The sequence below is a fragment of the Tachyglossus aculeatus genome, chromosome 26 (assembly GCF_015852505.1).
Source record: "Tachyglossus aculeatus isolate mTacAcu1 chromosome 26, mTacAcu1.pri, whole genome shotgun sequence".
In the NCBI taxonomy this organism is placed as follows: domain Eukaryota; kingdom Metazoa; phylum Chordata; class Mammalia; order Monotremata; family Tachyglossidae; genus Tachyglossus; species Tachyglossus aculeatus.
The window spans coordinates 9,992,052-10,016,496 of NC_052091.1; the positions used below are offsets into that span (position 1 = coordinate 9,992,052).

Genomic DNA, 24,445 nt, shown 5'->3' on the forward strand with positions numbered 1-24,445 from the left:
CCAGGATACTGTTAGACGGTGAGTGGCTCTAGGCCTGTGTCTGAGGCCTGTCTAATCGACCTTTTTTTTAATGGTTTTTGTTAAGTGCTTACTACATGCCAGGCACTGTACTAAGCTCTGGATTAGATACAAGGTATTCAGGTTGGACAAAGTCTCTGTCCCACCTGAGGCTGAGAGTCTTAATCCCCATTATACAGATGTGGGAACTGAGGCAAGGAGAAGTGAAGTGATTTGCCCAAGGTCACACAGCAGACAAGTGGCAGAGCCAGAATTAGAACCTAGGTCCATGCTCTATCCTCTAGGCCATACTGTTTCTCATCCTCCCTCTTGACCTCTGATGCTCAACCTCTGGACCCTTCTAACCCTCCTCTCCTCTCTTCCTGGGGAGAGTGCAAGGGAAGCAGCATGGCTCAGTGGAGAGAGCATGGGCTTTGGAGTCAGAGGTCACAGGTTCAAATCCTGGCTCCACCAACTGTCAGCTGTGTGACTTTGGGCAAGTCACTTAACTTCTCTGTGCTTCAGTTACCTCATCTGTAAAATGGGGATTAAGACTGTGAGCCCCACGTGGGACAACCTGATCACCTTGTAACCTCCCCAGTGCTTAGAATAGTGCTTTGCACATAGTAAGCACTTAATAAATGCCATTATTATTATCATTAGTATTATACCTCCTGGGTTTCTGACTAAGCCATTCTTTGGAGCTTAACAAAGTGTAATCTTACCACAATATTTTCTCCATAATCCTTCTTTTCCTTCTCCTCCTCACACACCTTCTAACCATTCCTTCTTATCCTCCATCTCTCCCTCCTTGCCCTCTCCCTGCTCCTCCTCATCCTCCTGCCAGCAGATGGGGCCGAGAACCGAGGTCCAATCTCGAGTCATACATTTGGATTCTGGTTTCGCGTTGAGGCAAGCTGTCTGGGCTGACCTCTGTGTGAACTATTGGAAGAAAAACTGTTTAGACTTCAGCCCACCTAGGGGCTGGAGGAGGGGGTTGGCCATGGAGTAGGGGAAGACAAATTCCTTTAACCTCTCCTGGTGGACTTCTTCCCCCTCCACAAAAGAGTCCCCTAATTAATAATACAAAGCGTGGTATTTGTTAAGCGCTTACTGTGTACTGTGCCCTGTACTAAGTGTCAGGGTAGATCCAAGATCTTCAGGTCAGACACAGTCCCTGTCCCCCTTGCAACTCACAGTCTAAATAGGAGGGAGAACAGGTATTGGATCCCCATTTTACAGAGGAGGAAACTCTAGCCCAGAGGAGTGAAGCAACTCGCCCAGGTCAGACAGCAAGCAAGTGGAGGAGGCGAGATTGGGATCCAGGTCCTCTGACTCCCAGGCCAGGGCTTTTCCTGTCAGGCTGTGCTGCTTCTCATTTTTCAGTCTTTCAGCTTCTAGCCCAGCAGGGACCCTCACCCAGTGGACAAGTCTCCCCCTGACCCTGGCAAATTCCCAGACACAAACACAGTGAGCAACAGAAGCCAAGGTTGTGACTGACTAAAACCATGGGAAGGAACATCTAGATTGAGAGTCCAGAGGAAGAGATCCCAAGCTCCTTGACTTCCCTGCCATTTATCACATCACTGGGTCTCCCTTCCTTAAATCCAAGCCCCCAGTCAGTTAATCAATGGTATTTATTGAGCACTTACTGTTGAGCACTGTACTAAGTGCTTGGCAGAATACATATATAACAGATTTGGTAGACACCTTCCCTGCCCTCAAGGAGCTTAAAGTCTAGAGCAAGAGATGGACATAAAAATATATTACAGATGTGTTCATTCATTCAATCTTACTAATTGAGCACTTACTGTGTGCAAAGCACTGTACTAAGCACTTGGAAGTACAGATCAGCCACATATAGAGATGGTCCCTACTCAACAATGGGCTCACAGTCTAGAATGTTCCACCACTCCAAATGAGCCCTGGCTGCTGGCCAGGTCTCAGTGGAAGCAGGTTGGCTTAGTAGAAATAATAATAATAACAATAATAATTAAGGTCTTTGTTAAGTACTTAACATGTGCCAGGCACTGCAGTAAGCACTGGGGTGGATACAAGCAAATCGCCTGGACTCAGTCCCTGTCCCACAAGGGGCTCACAGTCTCAATCCCATTTTGCAGATGAGGTAACTGAGGCCTAGAGAACTGAAGTGAATTGCCCAAGGTCACACAGCAGACAAGTTGGGGAGCTGGGATTAGAACCCATGACCTTCTGACTTCCAGCCCCATGTTCTATCCACTATGCCATGCTGCTTCTGAAAGAACACAGGTCTGGCGAGTTGTTTTTTTAAATGGTGTTTGTTAAGCGCTTATTAAGACAGTCACTGTACTAAGTGCTGGGGTGGATACAAACTAATCAGTTTGGACACAGACCATGTCCCACAGGGGACTCACAGTCTTAATCCCCATTTTACAGATGAGGGAACTGAGATCCAGAGAAGTGAAGTGACTTCACCAAGTGCACACACCAGATGAGTGGTAGAACTGGGATTGGAGGTCAGATCCAACTGATTCCCAGGCCTGGGCTTTATCCACTAGGACACACTGCTTCTGAATTCCTTGTGGATGTTGGAGGGCCCAACCCCCTTGGATAGCATGAGGGGGAAGTTGGGATGAGGAGGAAATGTGTCTGTTACATTATACAGTAGTCAATCATATTTTTTGAGGGCTTACTGTGTGCAGAGCACTGTACTAAGCAGTTGGGAGACTACAATATAACAATATGACTGACATGACCCCTGCCCAATATGAGCTTACAATCTAGAGGGTTGTAGATTGTCTTTGTCCAGAAACGCTCTGGGCATGTTACTCCCCTCCTCAAAAATCTCCAGTGGCTACCAATCAATCTGCACACCAGACAGAAACTCCTCACCCTCAGCTTCAAGGCTCTCCATCACCTCAACCCCTCCTACCTCACCTCCCTTCTCTCCTTCTACAGCCCACCCCACACGCTCCGCTCCTCTGCCGCTAATCTCCTCACCGTGCCTCGTTCTCGCCTGTCCCGTTGTCGACCCCCGGCCCACGTCATCCCCGGGGCCTGGAATGCCCTCCCTCTGCCCATCGCCAAGCTAGCTCTCTTCCTCCCTTCAAGGCCCTACTGAGAGCTCACTTCCTCCAGGAGGCCTTCCCAGACTGAGCCCCTTCCTTCCTCTCCCCCTCGTTCCCCTCTCCATCCCCACCATCTTACCTCCTTCCCTTCCCCACAGCACCTGTATATATGTATATATGTTTGTACATATTTATTACTCTATTTATTTATTTATTTATTTTACTTATACATATCTATTCTATTTATTTTATTTTGTTAGTATGTTTGGTTTTGTTCTCTGTCTCCCCCTTCTAGATTGTGAGCCCACTGTTGGGTAGGGACTGTCTCTATATGTTGCCAACTTGTACTTCCCAAGCGCTTAGTACAGTGCTCTGCACACAGTAAGCGCTCAATAAACACGATTGATTGATTGATTAGAGGGGAGACAGACATTAATAGAAATAAATAAATTACAGATATGGACATAAATGCTGTTGGGGGGGTGAATAAAGGGAGCAAGTCAGGGTGATGCAGAAGGGAATGGGAGAAGAGGAAAGGAAGGCTTAGTCAGGGAAGGCCTCTTGGAGGAGATGTAGCTTCAGTAAGGCTTTGAACGTGGGGAGAGTAATTGTCAGATATGAGGAAGGAGGGCATTCCATGCCAGAGGCAGGATGTGGGTGTGAGGTCATCATCATCATCATCATCATCAATCGTATTTATTGAGCGCTTACTGTGTGCAGAGCACTGTACTAAGCGCTTGGGAAGTACAAGTTGGCAGGTTGGTAGGTCAGTGGTGAGATAGATGAGATCAAGGTACAGTGAGAAGGTTAGCATTAGAGGAGCAGTATGTGGGATGGGTTGTAATTGGAGAATAGAGGTGAGGTAGGAGGGGGCAAGGTGACTGACTGTGCCTTCCCCATTACTTAGTAAGCGTTCAATGTGATTGACTGGAAGCATTCCCCCCTTGCCAAAAACCATGCTGCAGGGCTGATACCCTAGGAAATAGAATGGAAAGAGTCAGTCTGGCAAAGAAACACCAACTGTGTATAGTTGGTTTGAATGACTCCCTTGCTTTGTTCAGTTCTGGACTTTTCCCATTCCCCTTCTCCCTGTTTTACGCAACTTAGCAGTGGCATGCTAACAATAATAAATGAGTTGTGGTATTTATTAAATTCTTACCATGGACCAAGTCCTGGAGCAGATGCAGTACATGCAGATTTGACACAGCTCTGTCACAAACATGGGGCTCACAGTTTAAGTAGGAGGGAGAACAGGTTTACACTCTCCATCTTGCAGGTGAGGGAACTGAGGAGCAGAGAAGATAGGTTTCTTGCCCACGGTCCCACAGCAGGCAAATGACAGAGCTGAGATTAGAACCCAGGTCCTCTAACCCACAGGCCCTTGCTCTTTCCACTAAGCCATGCTGCTCCTCTTAGGAGAGCATTTTTGAAGAGGTCACAGAATCCTGAACTGAAAAAAAGTATATTAAAAAAAAATCCAACGACACAGACTCAGCTAAGGGGACCACTTGAGAGATGGTGCCAGACACCTTTCTGTCCACTGTTTTAATTTTCAGCACCCAATCTTTCTCCCCCTTCTCTTCCTGAATCTGAGTGCCATAGCTCAGAAATGGCTCTGGAGCAAAGGAGAGAAGGGGGTGCTAGGGATGCCCCTGGAGGAACACTTTAGGATCGGACAGATTTCTGCCCAATCTTATTTTATGCTGCATGTAACACCCACGATCTACATATATGTCAGAATCTGGTGTCAGTGAGGACCATCAGTGGCTACTAAATCTGGGGAAAGTACAGATGCCAACTCTAGTCAGTCAATCAATGGTAGTTATTGGGTCTTTACTGCTTTCAAAGTACTGTACTAAACGGTTGAGAGAATAAGCAGCGTGGCTCAGTGGAAAAGATCTTGGACTTTGGAGTCAGAGGTCATGGGTTCAAATCCCAGCTCTGCCAATTGTCAGCTGTGTGACTTTGGGTAAGTCACTTAAATTCTCTGTGCCTCAGTTACCTCATCTGAAAAATGGGGATTAAGACTGTGAGCCCCCCATGGGACAACCTGATCACCTTGTAACCTCTCCAGCGCTTAGAACAGTGCTTTGCACATAGTAAGCACTTAATAAATGCTATTATTATTATTGTTATTATTATTATTGTTACAGTACAACAGAATTGGTAGACAAGTTCTCTGCCCACAAGGAGCTTACAGTCTAGAGGGGGAGACAGCCACCATTCCTAGAATAGCCAATTCGTCCCCTTGGTCTGCTCTTCGATGTTTTTTATGATCTGGTGGCTGCTAGTTAAGAGGCCACTGAAATCACTGGGGGAATGACGTTATAATTTAAACCAGTTTCTGCCATTAAAGCAGCATAAATCTGACCAAAACCAAATGATAGAGAGCTTCATCAAAATGGTGTTATGGCCAATTTTCTGACCTTAACCTCTGATCTTTCCTGACAAAATCTCTGGATCTTTTTCCTCAGAGGAAAGTATGTCAGCAGTTCTAGTTTACCAGCTTTTCGGGAGCTCTTACCCAGTGATTTATGGATGGATTCAATCCAGTAAATTGTTGCTATAAGGGACCAGGATGAAAGATGAAGGATATTTATTATCATCACCATCACCATTAATGGTATTAACTGAGCACTTACTATGTGCAGAGCATTGCACTAAGCACTTAGGAAAATACAACAGAGTTAGCAGCTTGGCATAGTGGAAAGAGCACAGGCCTGGGAGTCAGAGGATCTGTGTATTAATCCACTTGTCTGTTCTGTGACCTTGGGAAAGTCACTTCACTTCTCTGTGCCTCCGTTTATTCATCTATATAGTGGGGATTAAGACTGTGAGCCCCATGTGGGACAGGGCCTGTGTTCAACCCAATTATCTTGTATCTACCCCAGTGCTTAGTACAGTGCCTGGCACATAGTAAGCACTTAAATACCACAGTTATTATTAATTATAACAATCATTATTATTAATTAGCAGACGTTCCCTGCTCACATCGAGTTTACAGTCTAGAGAGTCCATTGACTCACCCACTCCCACAAAGAGTTCCATTCAAGTGCTAGAGAGATCCAGGAACCAGTATAATAAAGTCTTGGCCAGTTTACCCAGCAAGGAAATGGAAATTTTGATGTTCCTCAAAGATATAGGAAAGATTACCGTCAACCCCATGTTCTTCCTCAGAATCACTCAACCTAGACTGTAAACTTACTATTGAGTGTGTCTTCTAACTCTGTTGTAGTGTGTTCTCCCAAGTACTTAGTACAGTGATTTATTGATTTCCTTCCAGAAGACTTCACCAGTTGTCCGCTGTGTGACCTTAGGCAAATAACTTCCCTTCTCTGGGCCTCAGTTACCTCATCAGTAAAATGGAGATTATAATAATAATTAATAATAATTATGGCATTTATTATTAAGTGCTATGTGCCAGACTGTGAGCTCCATTTGGGACAGGGATTGTGTCCAACCCAATTTACTTGTGTTAGCCCAGCATTTAGTAGAGGGCCTGGCACATAGTAAGCGCTTAAATACCACAATAATTATTGTTACATTTCCAGATGAAGAGCATTAAATACAGGAGGGAGGGCAGGACTGGGGATCTTTCAGCCACCTCCTTACCAGCTTAAGAACAAAAAGCCATGGGAAGCAGTGTGGCCTTGTAGGAAGAGCACAGGGCTGGGAGTCAGAGGACCTGGCTTCTTATCCCGGCTCTGCCACTTCTCTGCTCTATGGCCTTTGGCAAATCACTAAACTCCTCTGTGCCTCAGTTTCCACAACTGTAAAAAAAAGAGGATTTAATGCCTGCTTCCCCTCCTACTTAGATTCTGAGCCCCATGTGGGGCAGGGACTGAGTCTGACCTGATTAACTTGTTTCTACTCCAGTGGTTAGAACAATAGTGCACACATGGTAAGCACTTAAGAAATATAACAATAAAAATATCGATACTGGATTCTACTAACAAACGGTTGATCTTGACAGCTTCTCGCATGAATTTCTCTCTAATAACCAACTTATGAACTTCTCAGCCATAAATTTATCAACACATGACTGGCATTTTTATTGGTTACCAACTGGACACTAAGTACTGTACTAAATGCTAGGCAATGAGAGTACAAAAGCCAAAAAACACATATTCCTTGCCTTAAAGGACCTCGCAGTCTAATGAAGACAGATGAAAAAAATATTTACAGAGAGTGAAAGAAAGAGCGAGGGTAAATTTACCCAAGCAGTGGTATTTATTAAGTGTTTACTGTTTGCAGGGCACTGTGCTAAGCACTTGGGAAAGGACAATACAACAGAGAAGGTAGAAAATCCCTGCCCACAAAGAGCTTACGGTCTACAGGAGGAGCAGATATTAAAATGGGTTAGGGATAGAGGGAATGCTAGAGTATAAAAATAATTACGTAAGTACTGTGAAGCTGGAGAGAGTAGCAAAGTGCTTAATTTTCTTGAACCTGTTAACATATTCTGCCTGCCGAGCTTCACTGGACCTCAGTGAGAAGCAGTGTGGCCTTGTGGAGATATCATGGGCCTGGGAGTCAGAAGGCCCTGGGTTCTAATCCCAGCTCCACCACTTTGCTGTGTGACCTTTGGCAAGTCACTTAAATTCTCTATGTCTCAGTTACCTCGTCTGCAAAATGTGCATTCAACACCTGTGCTCCTTCCAACTTACTTGGTGAGCCCCATGTGGTTCCTGAATATCTTGTATCTACCCCAGCAGTACAGTGCCTGCCCCATAGTAAGAGCTTAACAAATGCCACAGTTATTATTAATTGATTGAACAATCCCAGCCCCTCCCAGCTCTCTCCCTAACTTCACCCATTCCAGCTCCCTGAATCAAAGAGTTGCTGTGGCCCAGACCCAGGCATGGAGTCATTTGACCAATGGTCTATTCCCACCACCATTTGAGGTCACCTTCTAATTGCCATGGTAACCATACAACATAAAACATGTCTTCTGCAATCAGAGCCCTCAGCACCCTTCTGCAGAGAGCCCTGAGTCAGAACAAGGACTGTGAGCACATTGTTGGGTAGGGATTGTCTCTATCTGTTGCTGAATTGTACTTTCCAAGCGTTTAGTACAGCACTCTGCACACTCAATAAATACGATTGAATGAATGAATGAAAGGGAAAGGAGAAGAAAGGGACAGAATTTTAGGACATTACACAGTACTGTGGAAAGATGAGAGAGGTCAAATTGATGGCCCCTCTAATATACTTTGGTCCAGGATTGTCCAGCACCTCTGTGAGGGCAAGGGGAAAGAGTCACACCGTACTAAGTGCTGAGGTAGATACAAGATAATCAAGTTGAACACAACCCATGATCCACATGGGGCTCACAGTCTTAATCCCCATTTTGTAGATTAGGTAACTGAGGCCCAGAGAAATTAAATGACTTGCCCAAGGTCACAGATTGGAAAAGTGGCAGAGCCGGGATTAGAATCCAGGTTCATCTGACTTTCAGGCTTGGGCTTTTTCCACTAGGCCACACTGCCTTGAATGTTACTGTCTTGGCTATGTTACTAGCCTCTTCTGTGATGAGGGGCAAGTCATTTAGCTTCTCTGGGCCTATTCCTATTCAGTAAAACGGGGGAAAATAGCTGGTCTCCCCTCACCTGCCCCATTGAGCCCCCATGTCAGATGAAGAACATGTCTGAATCTGGTTGTATTGTATCTATCCCTGTGTTTAGTATACAGAACACTGGGTGCCAAAAAAAGTGCTTAATAAATTCCATTGTTATTTCTCCCCAGTAAGCATATGCTCACAGCCCAGAATTCTTTGCCTTTTCCCAGCCCTGCCTCACTTTGACCTCAGATGTGGGGAGTCAGACCAAATGAGAAAAGGTTCAAGATGACCTCCTCTGAGCCAACTAGAGGTCTGGTGGGAAAGAAACAGCCAAGAGCCTACTCCTCTTCTCCATCTCCTTTCTACACATGCTGCACACCCATGAGCTAGCAGGAAAATGCATCATGAAGAGAGAATGTCAGTCAGTCAATCATATTTATTGAGCACTTACTACATACAGAGCACTGTTCTAAGTGCTTGGGAGAGTACACATTCCCTGCCCACAACTAGCTTACTGTCTAGCCTGCCATCTATTAAAATAATAATCATGGTATTTGATAAGTGTTTACTAAATGCCAAGCACTGTACTAAGCGCTGGGGTAAATACAGGATAATCAGGTACCACTTGAGGCTCACCAAGTTGGAGGGAGAACAGGCATTGAATCACATTTTGCAGATGAGGGAAATGAGGCACAGAGAAGTCAAGTGACTTGTCCAAGGTCATGAAGCAGGTAAGTGGCTTAGTGGCAAGAGCCCGGGCTTGGGAGTCAGAGGTCGTGGGTCTAATCCCGGTTCTGCCAGTTGTCAGCTGTGTGCCTTTGGGCAAGTCACTTAACTTCTCTGTGCCTCAGTTACCTCATCTGTAAAATGGGGATTAAGACTGTGGGCCCCACACGGGACAACTTGCTAACTTGCTAACCCCAGCTCTTAGAAATGTGCTCGGCAATAGTAAGCACTTAACAAGTACTACCATTATTATTATTATTAGCTGGGATTAGAACCCAGGCCCTCTGACTCCCAGGCCCGGGCTCTTTTCAGTAGACCCCACTCCCGTGCCTTGGCTCTTGTCAACACAATCACCTCCTTAGGAAGAGTGGAAGGACCAGAAAATCCACTGGTTAAGATCCTGGAGCCCAGGTTAATCTTGTATCTACCCTAATGCTCAGTACAGTGCTTAGCACATTGCAAGCACATAATAAATACCTCAGTTATTATCCAACCAAGCATGAACAGCATGGCCTAGCAGAAAGTAGCATGGCTTAGCGGACAGAGCGTGGCCCGGGAGTCAGAAGTGCCTGGGTCTAATCCTGGCTCCACCACTTGTCTGCTGTGTGACCTTGGGCAAGATTTTTTTTAACCTCTCTGTGCCTTCTCTCTCCCTTCACAAGGCACTGCAGACCCATTGCCACCAAACCAGGCTGCCATCTTTCCCCAGGCCTCCAGTAAAACATTGCAGGAACAAGAGCTCTCCTTTCCACCCCATCAGTTAGCGGCGGGGACCAACCACAGAAAGGGAGACTTGCAAACTACAGTATGAGTCACCAGGAGGAAGCCAGATTGGGACAACCCCGGGGGAGGAAGTTGCTTATATCTTCCCAAGTTGCACCGGGACAAGACGACCCTGGTACGTTCCATTCTATGCCTTGTGGCATCCTCAGATTCCTTGGCTGTGTGATAACGGAGGCCACCAGCCATCCTTGGGGGCAAAATGAAGCTCTCTGTGTTTATTAGCCTCTCCCTTTAACTCATAACACAGGGGTACAGGGCTGTCATGGCTCACCTCAGTCAACAGAGGCCACCCGTGCAGCAGAACCAGAGACAGAGAGAATGATTTTTTTTGTCAGGGAGTTGGGGGACATTGGCAGGGACTGTCTTTTCCTATGGAATGAACCGAACATAAATAACCATTTACGTCCTCTGGGTAATCACTGCTTTCACCTCATTTGGCAAATCTGAGCTACCAGAAACCACACTCTCTGCCAGTCCTAGACAGAGAAATAACTCAAAAACGTCCCATGCTAACAAACTGGAGACTGCAGGGTCTCCCAAAGAGGCCAGTGACTGGTTAAGATTTCGGATATCGGCATTTTTGGTCATTATGGTTGAGCAGAGGTGACTTGAAATCTTTGATTTTGTGGAATTCGACTTGAAGGTGGCAGTGAGCAAGTCCCATTGCGTACTGGTTATGAACATTTTTGGGTTCACAGAATGTCTGCTACCTGATACCATTTCCTCTCTTTCCCTCTCTCTGGACCTCATTGGAATCGCTGACTCTCTTGCATGAACTCAGGGACTATTTCTAGTAGTGGTAATGGTAGTAGTAGTAATAGTAGTAATACTATTAACTGAGCACCCAATGAGTGCAATGCACTGTACTGTTTGAGAAAGTACAACAGAAGCATGAATTCATCCATTTTCTCCAGTTTCTCTTCTCTCATAGGCTCCAACTCTCTTAGAAATGTTTTTGAATGGTAGTTAAGTGCTTAATATGTGCCAAACACTGTTCTAAGCACTGGGCAAGATAAAAGATACAATGAATCTGCATCCATTTTGCAGTTGAGGAAACAAGCACACACAAGTTAAGTTCACTGATTTCAGCCTTCTGTCTCTCCCCACTCCAGTCCATACGTCACTCTGCTGCCCAGATCATTTTTTTAGAAAAGCATTCAGGCCATGTTTCCCCACTCCTAAAGAACCTCCAGTGGTTGTCCATCCACCTCCGCATCGAACAGAAACTCCTCATCATTGGCTTTAAAGCTCTCAATCATCTTGCCCCCTCCTACCTCACCTCGCTACTCTCCTACTACAATCGAGCCTGCACACTGTACTTCTCTAATACCAACCTACTCACTGTACTATGATCTCGTCTATCTCGCCACAGACGTCTCGTCCCCGTCCTGCAATTCCCTCCCTCTTCATATCTGACAGAAAATGGAAGCCACAACTCCTCCAAGATACCTTCCCCAACTAAGCCCTCATTTCCTCTTCTCCTGCTCCCTCTCCAATGCCCTGGCACTGAGATTTGTTCACAGTATTCTCCTCTCCCTCAGCCCCATTACGCTCATGTACACAGCTACAATTTATTTGTTTATATCCATGTCAGTCTCCCCTTCTAGACTATAAGCTCATTGTGGGCAGGGAACGTGTCTACCAAGTCTGTCATACTGTTAATCATATTTGAGTGCTTACTATGTGCAGAGCACAATGCTAAGCTCTTGGGAGAGTACAATACAACAGAATTAGCAGACACGTTCCCTGCTCTGAAGGGCTTTCTCTAGGAAACCTAAGGCAATCATTGTGCTCCTCTTGTAAATGATACTAGCAGTGACATCTAATAGAAAGACTGAGGGCCTGGAAGTCAGAGGATCTGGGTTCCAATCCCAGCTCTGCCGCTTGCCCGCTGTGTGACCTTGGACAAGTCACTTAGCGCCTCCATTCCTCAATTTCCTCAACTGTAAAATGGGGATTAAATAAATACCTGTTCTCCTGCGTATGATGAGCCCCATGCAGGACTGGGACTGTGTCCAACCTGATTAACTTTTATCTACCCTAGCACTTAGAATGCCAGTTCTTATATACTAAGCGCTTCAATGCCATAATTATAATAAAAATAGCAACATCGAGGAAGGAGGAGTTAGAGTTACAAGTGCCCACTGTTGAGCCTTTTCAGTACAATCAATTAACACAATGGTAAGATATGTAGAAAGACCTTTATGCACTTAATGGACTCACTAGAAAAGCAGCATGGATTAGTGGAAAGAGCACAGGCTTGGGAGTCAGAGGATGAGGGTTCTAATCCCATCTCCGTCACTTGTCTGCTGTGTGACCTTGGGCAAGCCACTTAACTTCTCTGTGCCTCAGTTACCTCACCTGTAAAATGGGGATGAAGCCTTTGAGCCCTTTGTGGGACAACCTAATTACCTTGTATCTACCCCATAGTAAGCACTTAACAAATACCATTATTATACTCTCCCAAGGGCTTACTACAGTGCTCTGCACACAATAAGCACTTAATAAATACAATTTAGTGACTTGGCCAAAGTCACACAGCAGACAAGTAGCAGAGCCAAGATTAAAATCTATGTCCTCTGACTCCCAGGCCTAGGCTCTTTCCACTAGGCCATACTGCTTCCTGGAGAGTCCCTGGATCTTCTTGTTGCAGTTTTTGTTTCCTACTTGCTCTTCACACATTTTCCCCTCTACTTGGACTATGAGCCCCACCTGGAATCAGGGACTGAGTCTGACCTGATTAACTTGTATCTACCTCAATGTTTAGAACTACTAGCCCATACTGCTTCCTGGAGACACACTGGGTCTTCTTGTCACAGATTTTGTTCCCTAACTGCTCTTCATCTCCCTGTATCCTTCTCCCCTCTAGATTGTAAGTTCGTTCGTTCATTCATTCAGTCATATTTACTGAGCACTTACAGTGTTCAGAGCACTGCACTAACATCTTGGGAGAGTATGGTATAACAATGGAAAGATTCATTCCCTGCCCACAGTGAGCTAACACACCTACCAACTATTGTACTGAGCTCTCCCAACTGCTTAGAATAGTGTTTAGCAAGCAATAGGCACTCAACAAATACGATTGATTTGTTGTTCCAGAACTACCTCTAGCTCTTTCTGGCCAGTCTGTGCACTCCCAAGGAGTGGCGAGAGCAAGTGGCAGGAGTGAATCGAAAGACAATGACGTCTCCTGCACGTTCTCCTGAAATTTTCCTCTCCCTCTCCCTGATCCAAGTGGGAAGGAAAGTTGGACTGCACTGGATTAGGTAATCTGGTTTCTCTTCACCAGCTCAGGGAGGGAGGCCAAAGCTGAGCCATCTTGGGTTTACCGGTTTAGTGCTGCTGAGCTGGAAACTGGGTGGGGAGTGCTTTCTCCACCTCAAAGAGAAAAGTGGAAATATCCCATAACTTGTTTATTTGGGCAGGACTTTTGGCTTTTCCCTGACTCTCGTCGTTTCCCCTATGGGAGGCAGATTCCAGTTTCCTTCACTGGATTGAAGTAGGAATTGTTGGGGTGGAGGGAATGTTCCATTGGCAGACTGGTTGAGGTGCTGGGGACTGGGATTGAGGCATTATGGGGGCCACAAAGACACACATAACGCTATGTTTTACATCAATCCCATGGAATAATGCATGACATCATATGCAATTCTTTGCTGAAATCCAGCCAAGTCCACCTGAATCTAGAATGTTTCTCCAGAGAACTCCTGACCCTTTCCCACTAGCTCCCCTCTCAGGTCCCTGGGAACAGAGGTACCACCTCCGATCCAGGGATTTTTGCAGCAGAAGCAGCATGGCTTAAGGGAGAGAGCCCAAGCCTAGAAGTCAGGAGGACCTGAGTTCTAATCACAGCATCACGGTGTCTGCTGCGTGACCTTGGGCAAGTCACTTTACTTCTCTGGGCCTCATTTATGTCATCTGTAAAATGGGGATTAACAGGGTGACAGTTACTATATACCAGTCACTGGACTAAGTGTTGGGGTAGAGACAAGGTAATTGGGTTGGACAGAGCCCTTGACCCATGTAGGACTCAAACTCAATCCCCGTTTTACAGATGAGGTAACTGAGGCACAGAGAAGTGAACGGACTTGCCCAAAGACACACAGCAGACATGTGGCAGAGCTGGGATTAGAACTCATGACCTTCTGTCTCCCCGGCCCAGGCTCTATCCCCTAGACCATACTGCTTGTTTTCTGTGATGGCCTAGTGCCTCAATTTCTGGCTTTGACCGTTGGCCTACCTGCTCAGGAAGTGAGGCAGTGAACAGGAACACCGGCTCAATGATTGGCTGAGACAGAGAAGAAGTAGGGCCTAATGGATAGAGCATGGGCCTGAAAGTCAGAAGGACCTGGGTTCTAATCCCAACTCTACCACTTTTCTGCTTCTTTATGACCTTGGGCAAGTCACTTAATTTCTCTGTGCCTCTGTAACCTCATGTTTAAAACAGGAATTAAGACTGTGAGATCCATGTGGGACATGGGCCATGCCCATTCTGATTAATTTGTATCAACCTCCAGCACTTATTACAACAATAATAATAATAATAATGGCATTTGTTAAACACTTACTATGTGCAAAGCACTGTTCTAAGCACTGGGGACATACAAGGTGGTCAGGTTGTCCCACTTGGGGCTTACAATTTTAATCCCCATTTTACAGATGAGGTAACAAGCACAGAGAAGTGAAGTGACTTGCCCAAAGTCACAGAGCTGACAAGTGGCAGAGCCGGGATTAGAACCCATGACCTCTGACTCCCAAGCCTGGGCTCTTTCCACTGAACCATGCTGTGCCTGGTGCATAGTAAGTGCTTAATGAATACCATTTTTTTTTAAAGCAACTCAGAACAAACCAGCTGACAACCTTACATTCCATAACTCCAAAATCCTGCCCCTGGCCAGGGCTTCATTTTCTTGGGAGCTGGAGTCTAGCCAAAAATTTGGGAGTAGGGGATGGGAGTCGGGGCTGTCCACAGCCAGGACTGTCCACACTCCTCACAAACAAGCCATACAAATCAGAAACAGTCCGGCACCAGGAAAAATTTGGTGTAACTAATGATGGTTTTGCTACCAGTCTTGAAAAACAGCCTGAGGCCTCCTGAAGAGATTTGGAAAACCTCTGTCAAAGAGAAAACCCTCCAAATTGGGCACTTGACTACCTCTGACCAGTTTCCTTAGCCCAAACAGGCTCTTTTTTTAAACAATTCTAATTGCTAGATGTAGATAACTAAAATTGAAAGCTAAAGCACTGTAGCCCCACTTGAAGCACTTCTGTACTTATAACGTGAATGCACAGAATCTAGAGAAGCTGCATGGTCTAATGGAAAGAGCTCAGGCTAGGAGTCAGAGGACCTGAGTTCTAATCCCACTTCTGCCACTTGCCTGCTGTGTGACCTTGGGTGAGTCACTTAACTTCTCATTGCCTCAGTTTCCTCAACTGTAAAATGGGGATTCAATTCTTAGGCCATGAAGCCCATGAGGGACAGGGACTCTGTCTGATCTGATTAACTTGTCTCTATCCCAGCACTTGGAAAAAAACTTAATATATAGTCAGCATTTAACTACCATTACCATTAAATACAAATGCAATTAAAATAACAGAAAAGTCACACAACCAAACACTCAACAACATATCAATCTTTCCTTTCCCTACTTCTGTCTCCTTAACCTCTTCCAATCTGGTTTTCATCCCTTTCTCTCCACAGAAACTGTCCTCTCTAAGATCACCACTGACCTTCTTCTTGCCAAATCTGATTCCCCTATTTCATGCTAATCCTCTTAGACTTCTCAGCTGCTTTTAACACTGTGGACCACCCTCTTCTCCTGGAAACAATATCTAAACTCAGCTTTACTGAGCCTGTCCACTTCTGATTCTCCTGCTATCTCTCTGGCTCCTCATTCTCAGTCTCTTTCCCAAGCTCCTCCTCTGCCACCTACCTTCTAGATGTGGGAATCTCTCAAGGTTCAGTTGAACCCCCTTCTGTTCTTCATCTACACACTCTTGGAGAATTCATTTGCTCCTAGGTCTTCATCTCCCATCTCTACATGGATGATTCCAAAACCTACCTCTCTCCTCTAGTGTCTTATGTCTTTCTGGATGTCCTGCCGACACCTCAAATTAAACACATCCAAAACAGAACTCCTTATCATCCCAACCAAATCCTGTCCTCCTCCTGACTTTCCCATCACTGTAGACAGCACCACCATCCTCCCTGTTTCACAAGCCCTAACTCTGGCATCTTTTACTCATCTCTCTCATTCAACCTACATATTCAATATTTCCAAATCCTGTCAGTTGTACCTTCAGAACCACTAAAATCCACTCTTTCCTCTCCATCCAAACTGATGTCATGTTGATCCAAGCACTTATCATATTCCATCTGGACTACTGTTTCAACCTACTTGCTGACTACCCTGCCTTCAGTCTCTCCTGGCTCCAGTCCTTATTTCACTCTGCAGCCTGGACCACTTTTCGAAAAAAAACAAAAGAAAAACCTAGTCCACGTCTCCCCACTCCTCAAGCACCTCGGAATCAAACAGAAATTCCTTACTGCCACTTTTAAAGCATTCAATCAGCTCAGCCCCTCCTACCTCACCTCACTGATTTCCTACTACAAGTGCACCCACTTTACTCCTCTAATGCCAGTCTACTCACAGTACCTCATCAATCTCCCGGCCAACCCTATCTTGTCTCTCTGTACTGGAACTCCCTCCCTCTAAATGTAAGACAGTCGATCGCTCTCCTCTCCTTTAGCATCTTGTCAAAAATTACATCTCTTCTAAAAGATCTTCCTTGACTAAGCCCTCTTTTCCCCTACTCCCTCTCCCTTCTGCACCACCTGTGTACTTGGACCTGTACCCTTTAAACAGGTGATATTCACCCCACCTTCAGTCCCACAGCACTTGTGTATATAGCATTAATTTATTTTCATTCATTCATGCAATCGTATTTATTGAGCGTTTACTTTGTGCAGAGCACTGTACTAAGCTCTTGGGAAGTACAAGTTGGCAACATATAGAAACGGTCCCTACCCAACAGCGGGCTCACAGTCTAGAATGGGGAGACAGACAACGAAACAAAACATATTAACAAAATAAAATAAATAGAATAGTAAATATGTACGTTATATTTATATTAATGTCCATCTCCCCCTTTAGAATGTAAGCTCCCTGTGGGCAGGTACGTTTACCAACTTTGTTGTACTGTCCTCTCCCAAGCACTTAGTACAGTGATCTGCACACAGTAAGTGCTCGATAAATCAACAATTATCATTATTGATAATTATCTGTACATTATTCTATGACCACCTCCCCAGTTAGATTGTAAACTCCTGGAGGGCAGGGATTGTGCCTCCTATCTCTACTGTACTCTCCCAAGCAATAAGTACAGTGCTCTGCACAGAGTAGGTGCTCAAACCTCATTCGCTCCCACGGCTTTAACTATCATCTCTACGCTGATGACACCCAGATCTACATCTCTGCCCCTGCTCTCTCCCCCTCCCTCCAGGCTCACATCTCCTCCTGCCTTCAGGACATCTCCATCTGGATGTCTGCCCGCCACCTCAAACTCAACATGTCCAAGACTGAACTCGTCTTCCCTCCCAAACCCTGCCCTCTCCCTGACTTTCCCATCACTGTTGACAGCACTACCATCCTTCCTGTCTCACAAGCTTGCGACCTTGGTGTCATCCTCGACTCTGCTGTCATTCACCCCTCACATCCAAGCCATCACCAAAACCTGCCAGTCTCAGCTCCGCAACATTGCCAAGATCCGCCCATTCCTCTTCATCCAAACCGCTGCCCTGCTCGTTCAAGCTCTCATCCTATCCCGTCTGGACTACTGCATCAGCCTTCTCTCTGATCTCCCATCCTCGTGTCTCTCCCCACTTCAATCCATACTTCATGCTGCTGCCCAGATTGTCTTTGTCCAGAAACGCTTTGGGCATGTTACTCCCCTCCTCAAAAATCTCCAGTGGCTACCAATCAATCTGTGCATCAGGCAGAAACTCCTCACCCTTGGCTTCAAGGCTCTCCATCACCTTGTCCCCTCCTACCTCACCTCCCTTCTCTCCTTCTACAGCCCACCCCACACCCTCCGCTCCTCTGCCGCTAATCTCCTCAACGTGCCTCGTTTTCACCTGTCCCACCATCGACCCCCAGCCCATGTCATCCCCCGGGCCTGGAATGCCCTCCCTCTGCCCATCCGCCAAGCTAGCTCTCTTCCTCCCTTCAAGGCCCTACTGAGAGCCCACCTCCTCCAGGAGGCCTTCCCAGACTGAGACCCCTCCTTCCTCTCCCCTTGTCCCCCTTTCTCTATCCCCCGTCTTACCTCCTTCCCTTCCCCACAGCAGCTGCATATATGTATATATGTTTGTACATATTTATTACTCTATTTATTTTACTTGTACATATCTATTCTATTTATTTTATTTTGTTAATATGTTTGGTTTTGTTCTCTGTCTCCCCCTTCTAGACTGTGAGCCCACTGTTGGGTAGGGACTGTCTCTATATGTTGCCAACTTGTACTTCCCAAGCGCTTAGTACAGTGCTCTGCACACAGTAAGTGCTCAATAAATATGATTGATTGATTGACCATTGACTGATTAACTGGTTAAGAAAAAAGGAAAGAAGCATCTGTAGTCTGATGGAAAAGGTTGAGAGATTTAGAAGATGTAGGATATGGCTGAGAAGGGACTCCACAATTATTTTCTTCCATTTTTCTCTCTCTTTTCTCTTTCTCCTTCAGGAAGGCTGGCTTTCTTAATCTGTATCTTCTGAGTGTTTCAGTAGCTCAAGGTTGAGGCTGGAATGGGAGCTCTTTAAGGCTAAAAATGGTCTCAGGCTTCTGTCACAAAGGCAGCTGAACACGGGTGCTGCTTCCCGAGCCATGGCACCTGGCGTCAGGAGCCAAGGCAGGGGGACCTGGCCACCGAAAATAAAATACCAGATGTGAAGATATCCAGTACCATATCCATGCTGGACAGGGGGTCAGCCTGGCTGGAAACTGAACAGCTTGGTGTCAAACGGGGTGACAGGCCACCCCTGCCCTGCCCCACCAAATCTCAGAGAAAACAGGATCCAGAGTGTCATGCCTCCTCCCCAGTGCTGCACAGAGTGGCTGAGAGAACTCAAGATGGTTTGGGTTTATTTTTCTGCCTCTTTGGCTTGGCATCTTTATGCCCATGGCAGATGGGAGGGTGGACTGGGGCGGTCTAGAGAATGAGGGAGGAAGGGAGGGACTCCCGAGAGGATGATGACAACGGACATTAGTGGAGACATACAATTTGTGGCAAGGCTTTCCTCGGTGGGTGAAGCTGGAAGAGAGATCTCAGCCCAGCCCAGGGGAAAGAGGATGGGGTTGGAAGGCAGGAGGCATGGGGTTCTAGTCCTATCTCTGCCAGCTGTGTCACCGGGACAAGTCACCTAACCTCTCTGGGCCTCAGTTCCCTCATCTGTAAAATGGGGATTAAGATGGGGAGCCCCATTTGGGACATGGACTGTGTCCAACTTGATTAGTTTGTATCTGCCCTAGTGCTTAGTACAGTACCTGACACACAATAAGCACTTAAATACCGTTGCCCCCACCCCCCCAAAATGGAAGGGGTGGCATGAGTTGGGAAGTACTGACCTAGAAAGTTGGGCTTTACAGGCTTCTCCCAGGCTGGAGACTTCTCCACCCTGGTTGAAAGTGCTGCTTTTAGAGACAATCAAGACATAGGCAGGGCTATTTTGAGAGCTTGGATTACCAGGGTAACCAGCGAGGGCAAATCTCTCATCTGCGGCTTGGTGCCTCCTCCCATTCCATATTTAACACCTCCTCCCCCGGTCCCATCTTAGACGAGCACCACTAGTCTCCCCCTGTGGCCACATCTGCCTATAAAAATATAATAATAATCATTGTAGTTGTTAAGTGCTTATTATATACCAGTCAGTTCTAAATGCTGGGGTGGATACAAGCAAATTCATTAATTCATTCAATTGTATTTATTGAGCACTTACTGTATGCAGAGCACTGTACTAAGCATTTGTAAAGTACAATTCAGCAACAGATAGAGGCAGTCTCTACCCAACAACGGGCTCACGGTCTAGAAAGGGGAAATCAGGTTGGGCACAGCTGCTGTTCCACATGGGGCTCACAATCTTAATCCCCATTTTACAGATGAGGTCACTGAGGCCCAGAGAAGTCAACTGATTTGCCCAAGATCACACAGCAGACAAGCAGCGGAGCTGGCATTAGAACCCAGGTCCTTCTGACTCCCAGGCTGTGCTCTAGCCACTAGGCCATATTGCTTCTCATTTCAGCCAGCACACTATGGATTGTGTCTGTCTGATGTTGTATTGTACTCTCCCAAATGCTCAATATAATGCTCTGCACACAGTAGGCACTCAATAAATATGACAATGAATGAATGAGAAAAGGAGGGGGTCCAGCTTACATAAACAGCTCCTGAGTGACCTCCATGGTGAGCTGGTAAGTGTGGGGAGGAAGAGACTAGACTGGCTCTTTCCATTATTTGCAAGTGACACTCCAGGACATCCTTCCAGTGGATGCCAGGGTGGTTTCTGGTCTTTGTCAGAGAAGCGGAGCCATGTCAAAACCACGGAGAAAACACACTTCAAAAAACCTGGACACTGTCGGCTGAGTCTCAGGCTGGGCTACAGCCAGCAGAGAGGCTCAGTGTGACTAGTTCATTTCCAAGCCCTAGCTCAGAACGGACCATCTTCAGAAAACCTAACAAGCAACCAACCTTCCTCTTTCATTCATTCAATCATATTTATTGAGTGCTTACTGTGTGCAGAGCACTGTACTAAGCACTTGGGAAGTACAAGTTGGAAACATATAGAGACAGTCCCTTCTCAACAACGGGCTCACAGTCTAGAAGACTCTTCTATCTTCCATCTACATACAGTCTCTTGGAGAACTTGCTCACTTCCACGGCTCCAACTATCACCACTGCACAGATTATTCCCACATCTCTCTCTCCAGCCCTGACCTCTCTCTTTTTCTGCAATCTTTTATTTCCTCCAGGCTTCGGGACATCTCTACTTTGATATCCCACAGACACCTCAAACTTAGCATGTCCCAATCAGAACTCCTCATCTTCCCACCCAAACCCTGCCCTCCTCCTGACTTGCCCATCACTATAGACAGCACTGCCATCCTCCCTGTTTCACAAGCCCATAACCTTAACTCATATCTCTCACTGATCCCCCATATTCAATCTTCTACCAAATCCTGTCAGTTCTACCTTCACAACATGGCTAAAATCTGTCTTTACCTTTCCATCCAAACTGCTATGATGCTGATACAGGCATTTATCATATTCCATCTTGACTACTATACCAGCCTCCTCATCGACCTCCCTGCCGCTCACACTCTAGTCCTTATTTCTCTCTCCTCCCTGGATCATTTCTCTAAAAATGTCAGCTCATATCTCTCCACTCCTCAAGAATCTCCAGTGTTTACCCATCCACCTCCCCAAACAGAAACTTCTTACCATTGGTTTTAAGGCATTTAATCAGCTCGCCCCTTCCTATTTTACCTCAATGATTTCTTACTGATTTATTTCTTTCTCCACACACTTCACTACTCTAATGCCAACCTCCTCACAATACTTCAGTCTCCTCTATCTCTCCCCTGATCCCTTAACTACATTTTCCCTGTGTCCTGGAACTCTCTCCCCCACCCTATACAACAGATTACCACTCTAAACAAAATCACTTCTCCACCAAGAGTCTTTCCTTGATTAAGCCATCTTAAACAGCGTGGCTTAGTGGAAAGAGCACGGGCTTTGGAGTCAGAGGTCATGTGTTCAAATTCCGGCTCTGCCAATTATCAGCTGTGTGACTTTAGGCAAGTCACTTAACTTCTCTGTGCCTTAGTTACATCATCTATAAAATGGGGATGAAGACTGTGAGCCCCCTTGGGACAACCTGATCACCTTGTAACCTCCCCAGAGCTTAGAACAGTGCTTTGCACATAGTAAGCACTTAATAAATGCCATTATTATTACCCCAGTGCTTGGAACAGCACTTGGCACATAGTAAGTGCTTAAATACCATTATTTTTAAGTATTTTTCCCCCTTTGCCCTCTCACTTCTGTGCCACCTAGTTACTTGAATCTATTCCCTTTACACTCTGGATATTCACCCCACTTGCAGTGCCACAATCCTGTAATAGATTTTAATGTTTATCTCCCCATCTAGACTGTAAGCTCCTTGTGGGCAGGGAGCATGTGTACCAAATCTGTTGGACACTTTACTCTCTCCCAAGCACTGAGTATAGCGCTCTGCACACATTAAGCATCAATAAATACCACTGATGGATCAATTCTCTGCAGGTTCTTGGAACCTCATTCTCCAGGAGACGAGGACGATGGGGTCTCCCATCGAGATTGATGGATGAAACTCGGACTTGGCATTTCAGGATTGGCCCTCTATGGGACAATCTCTGATTGTGCTGGTGGCTGGCATGGCACCACTCACCCTCTCGGGTCACTTCTGGAACACAGAGCGCAACGTGTGTGCTGGCAGGTAGGGGGACTGCCCATTGTAAAGGCCCCACAGGTTTTTATGGGTAGGACCCATTTGTGGTTAAAGTGACATCAGCACAGGTAACTGAGGCCCAGTGAAGTGACTTGCCCAAAGTCACATAGCAGACAAGTGAAGGTCCTGGGTTTAGATGAGGCAACTGAGGCCCAGAGAAGTTAAGTGACTTGTCCAAGGTCACACAGCAGACAAGTGGAGGAGCTGCAGTTAGTTGAGGTAACTATTATTATTATTGTGGTATTTATTATTTACTATGCACCAGGCACTGAACTAAGTTCTGCGTTGGATGCAAGCAAATCGGGTTGGATACAGTCCCTGTCCTACATGGGACTCACAGTCTTAATTCCCGTTTTACAGTTGAGGTAAAAGAGGCCCAGAGAAGTGAAGTGACTTACCCTAGGTCTCACAGCAGACAAGGGGTAGAATCGGGATTAGAACCCAGGGCCTTCTGACTCCCAGGCCCGTGCTCTATCCAATGGGCCATGCTGCCTCTCACTGAGGCCCAGAGAAGTGAAGTGACTTGCTGAAGGTCACCCAGAAGACAAGTGGAGGACCTGGGGTTAGATGAGGTAACCGAGGCCCAGAGAATGAAGTGATTTGCCCAAGGTCAGACAGCAGACCAGTTGAGGAGCTGGGGTTAGTATGCAGGTCCTCTGACTCTCAGGCTCTTTATACTCATGTTGCTTCTCTATTGCTTGCAGAGCACTGTTCTAAACATCGGGTGAGAATACACAGGTGAGAATTAGACATAATGGGGCACGGAAAACCCGAGTCGCTAACCGAACGAACAAACTTTTGGGCTGCGGAACTATGTGGTGGTCACTTCAGCTATGAGTCCTGCACTTTTGCAAACACTCTGCAACATGCTGCATCCTCTCCTCCTCATCCTTTGTTTCATTCCAAGGCCCCGCAAGAACAAGACTGACAAGGCTGAAAGAGCATGAGTGGCACAGGGCAAGCCATTAGCATGACCAAAAATCAGTCTGCACGGGTCCTGGGTTCTGAAATCTCAGGCCCGAGATTCCGCCACTCATTTATCATTGTATTATTATTATATTTGTTAAGCACTTACTGGGTGTCAAACACTGCCTAAGCAGCAGGGTAGATACAAAGTTAGTCAAGATGGACACAGTCCTTGTCCCACATGGAGCTCACAGTTTATGTAGGAGAGAGAAAAAGTATTTAATCTCCATTTCACGGTCGAGGAAACTGAGGCACCAAGAAGTTAAGTGACTTGGCTGAGGTTAAGGAGCAAGCAATTGGCCGAGCTAGGATTAGAAGCCGGGTCATCTATCTCCCAGACTTGGGCTCTGTCTACTAGCCCAAACAGCTTCTCTGCATGCTGCATGCATTCTACTAGACTGCAAAGCTCCTTGAGGGCAGAGCCCTGTGTCTGTGATCTCTATTTTGCTGCCCTCTCCCAAGTGCTTAGTAGAGTGCTCGGCACATGTTAAGCACTCAGTAAATACAACTGATCCATGGAGTGATTGACAGTTATCTCCTGGAGCTGCCATCATTCCCAGCTGAGAAAAGGTGGTTGGGAAGGATGGAAAACCGGTGGTCCAAATACACAGATGTGAAGATGGGTGTGGAATTCAATCAATAGTATTTATTCAGCATTTACTTTTTTATGGTATTTGTTAAGCGCTTACTATATGCCAGGCACTTTACTAAGCTTTGGGCTAGGTAGATATGGGCTAATCAGACTGGATACAGTCTATGTACCACAAGGGGCTCACAGTTCTAATCCCCATTTTACAGATTAGGTCCCCAAGGCACAGAGAAAT

The 24,445-nt window shown here is 46.1% G+C and overlaps 1 protein-coding gene across 1 annotated transcript in view; it reads right to left on the reverse strand.

Annotated features, from left to right (window-relative positions):
• ITGA11 (integrin subunit alpha 11) overlaps positions 1-24,445 on the reverse strand; it is a 139,680-nt gene that overhangs the window by 107,872 nt on the left and 7,363 nt on the right. The window lies entirely within an intron of this gene.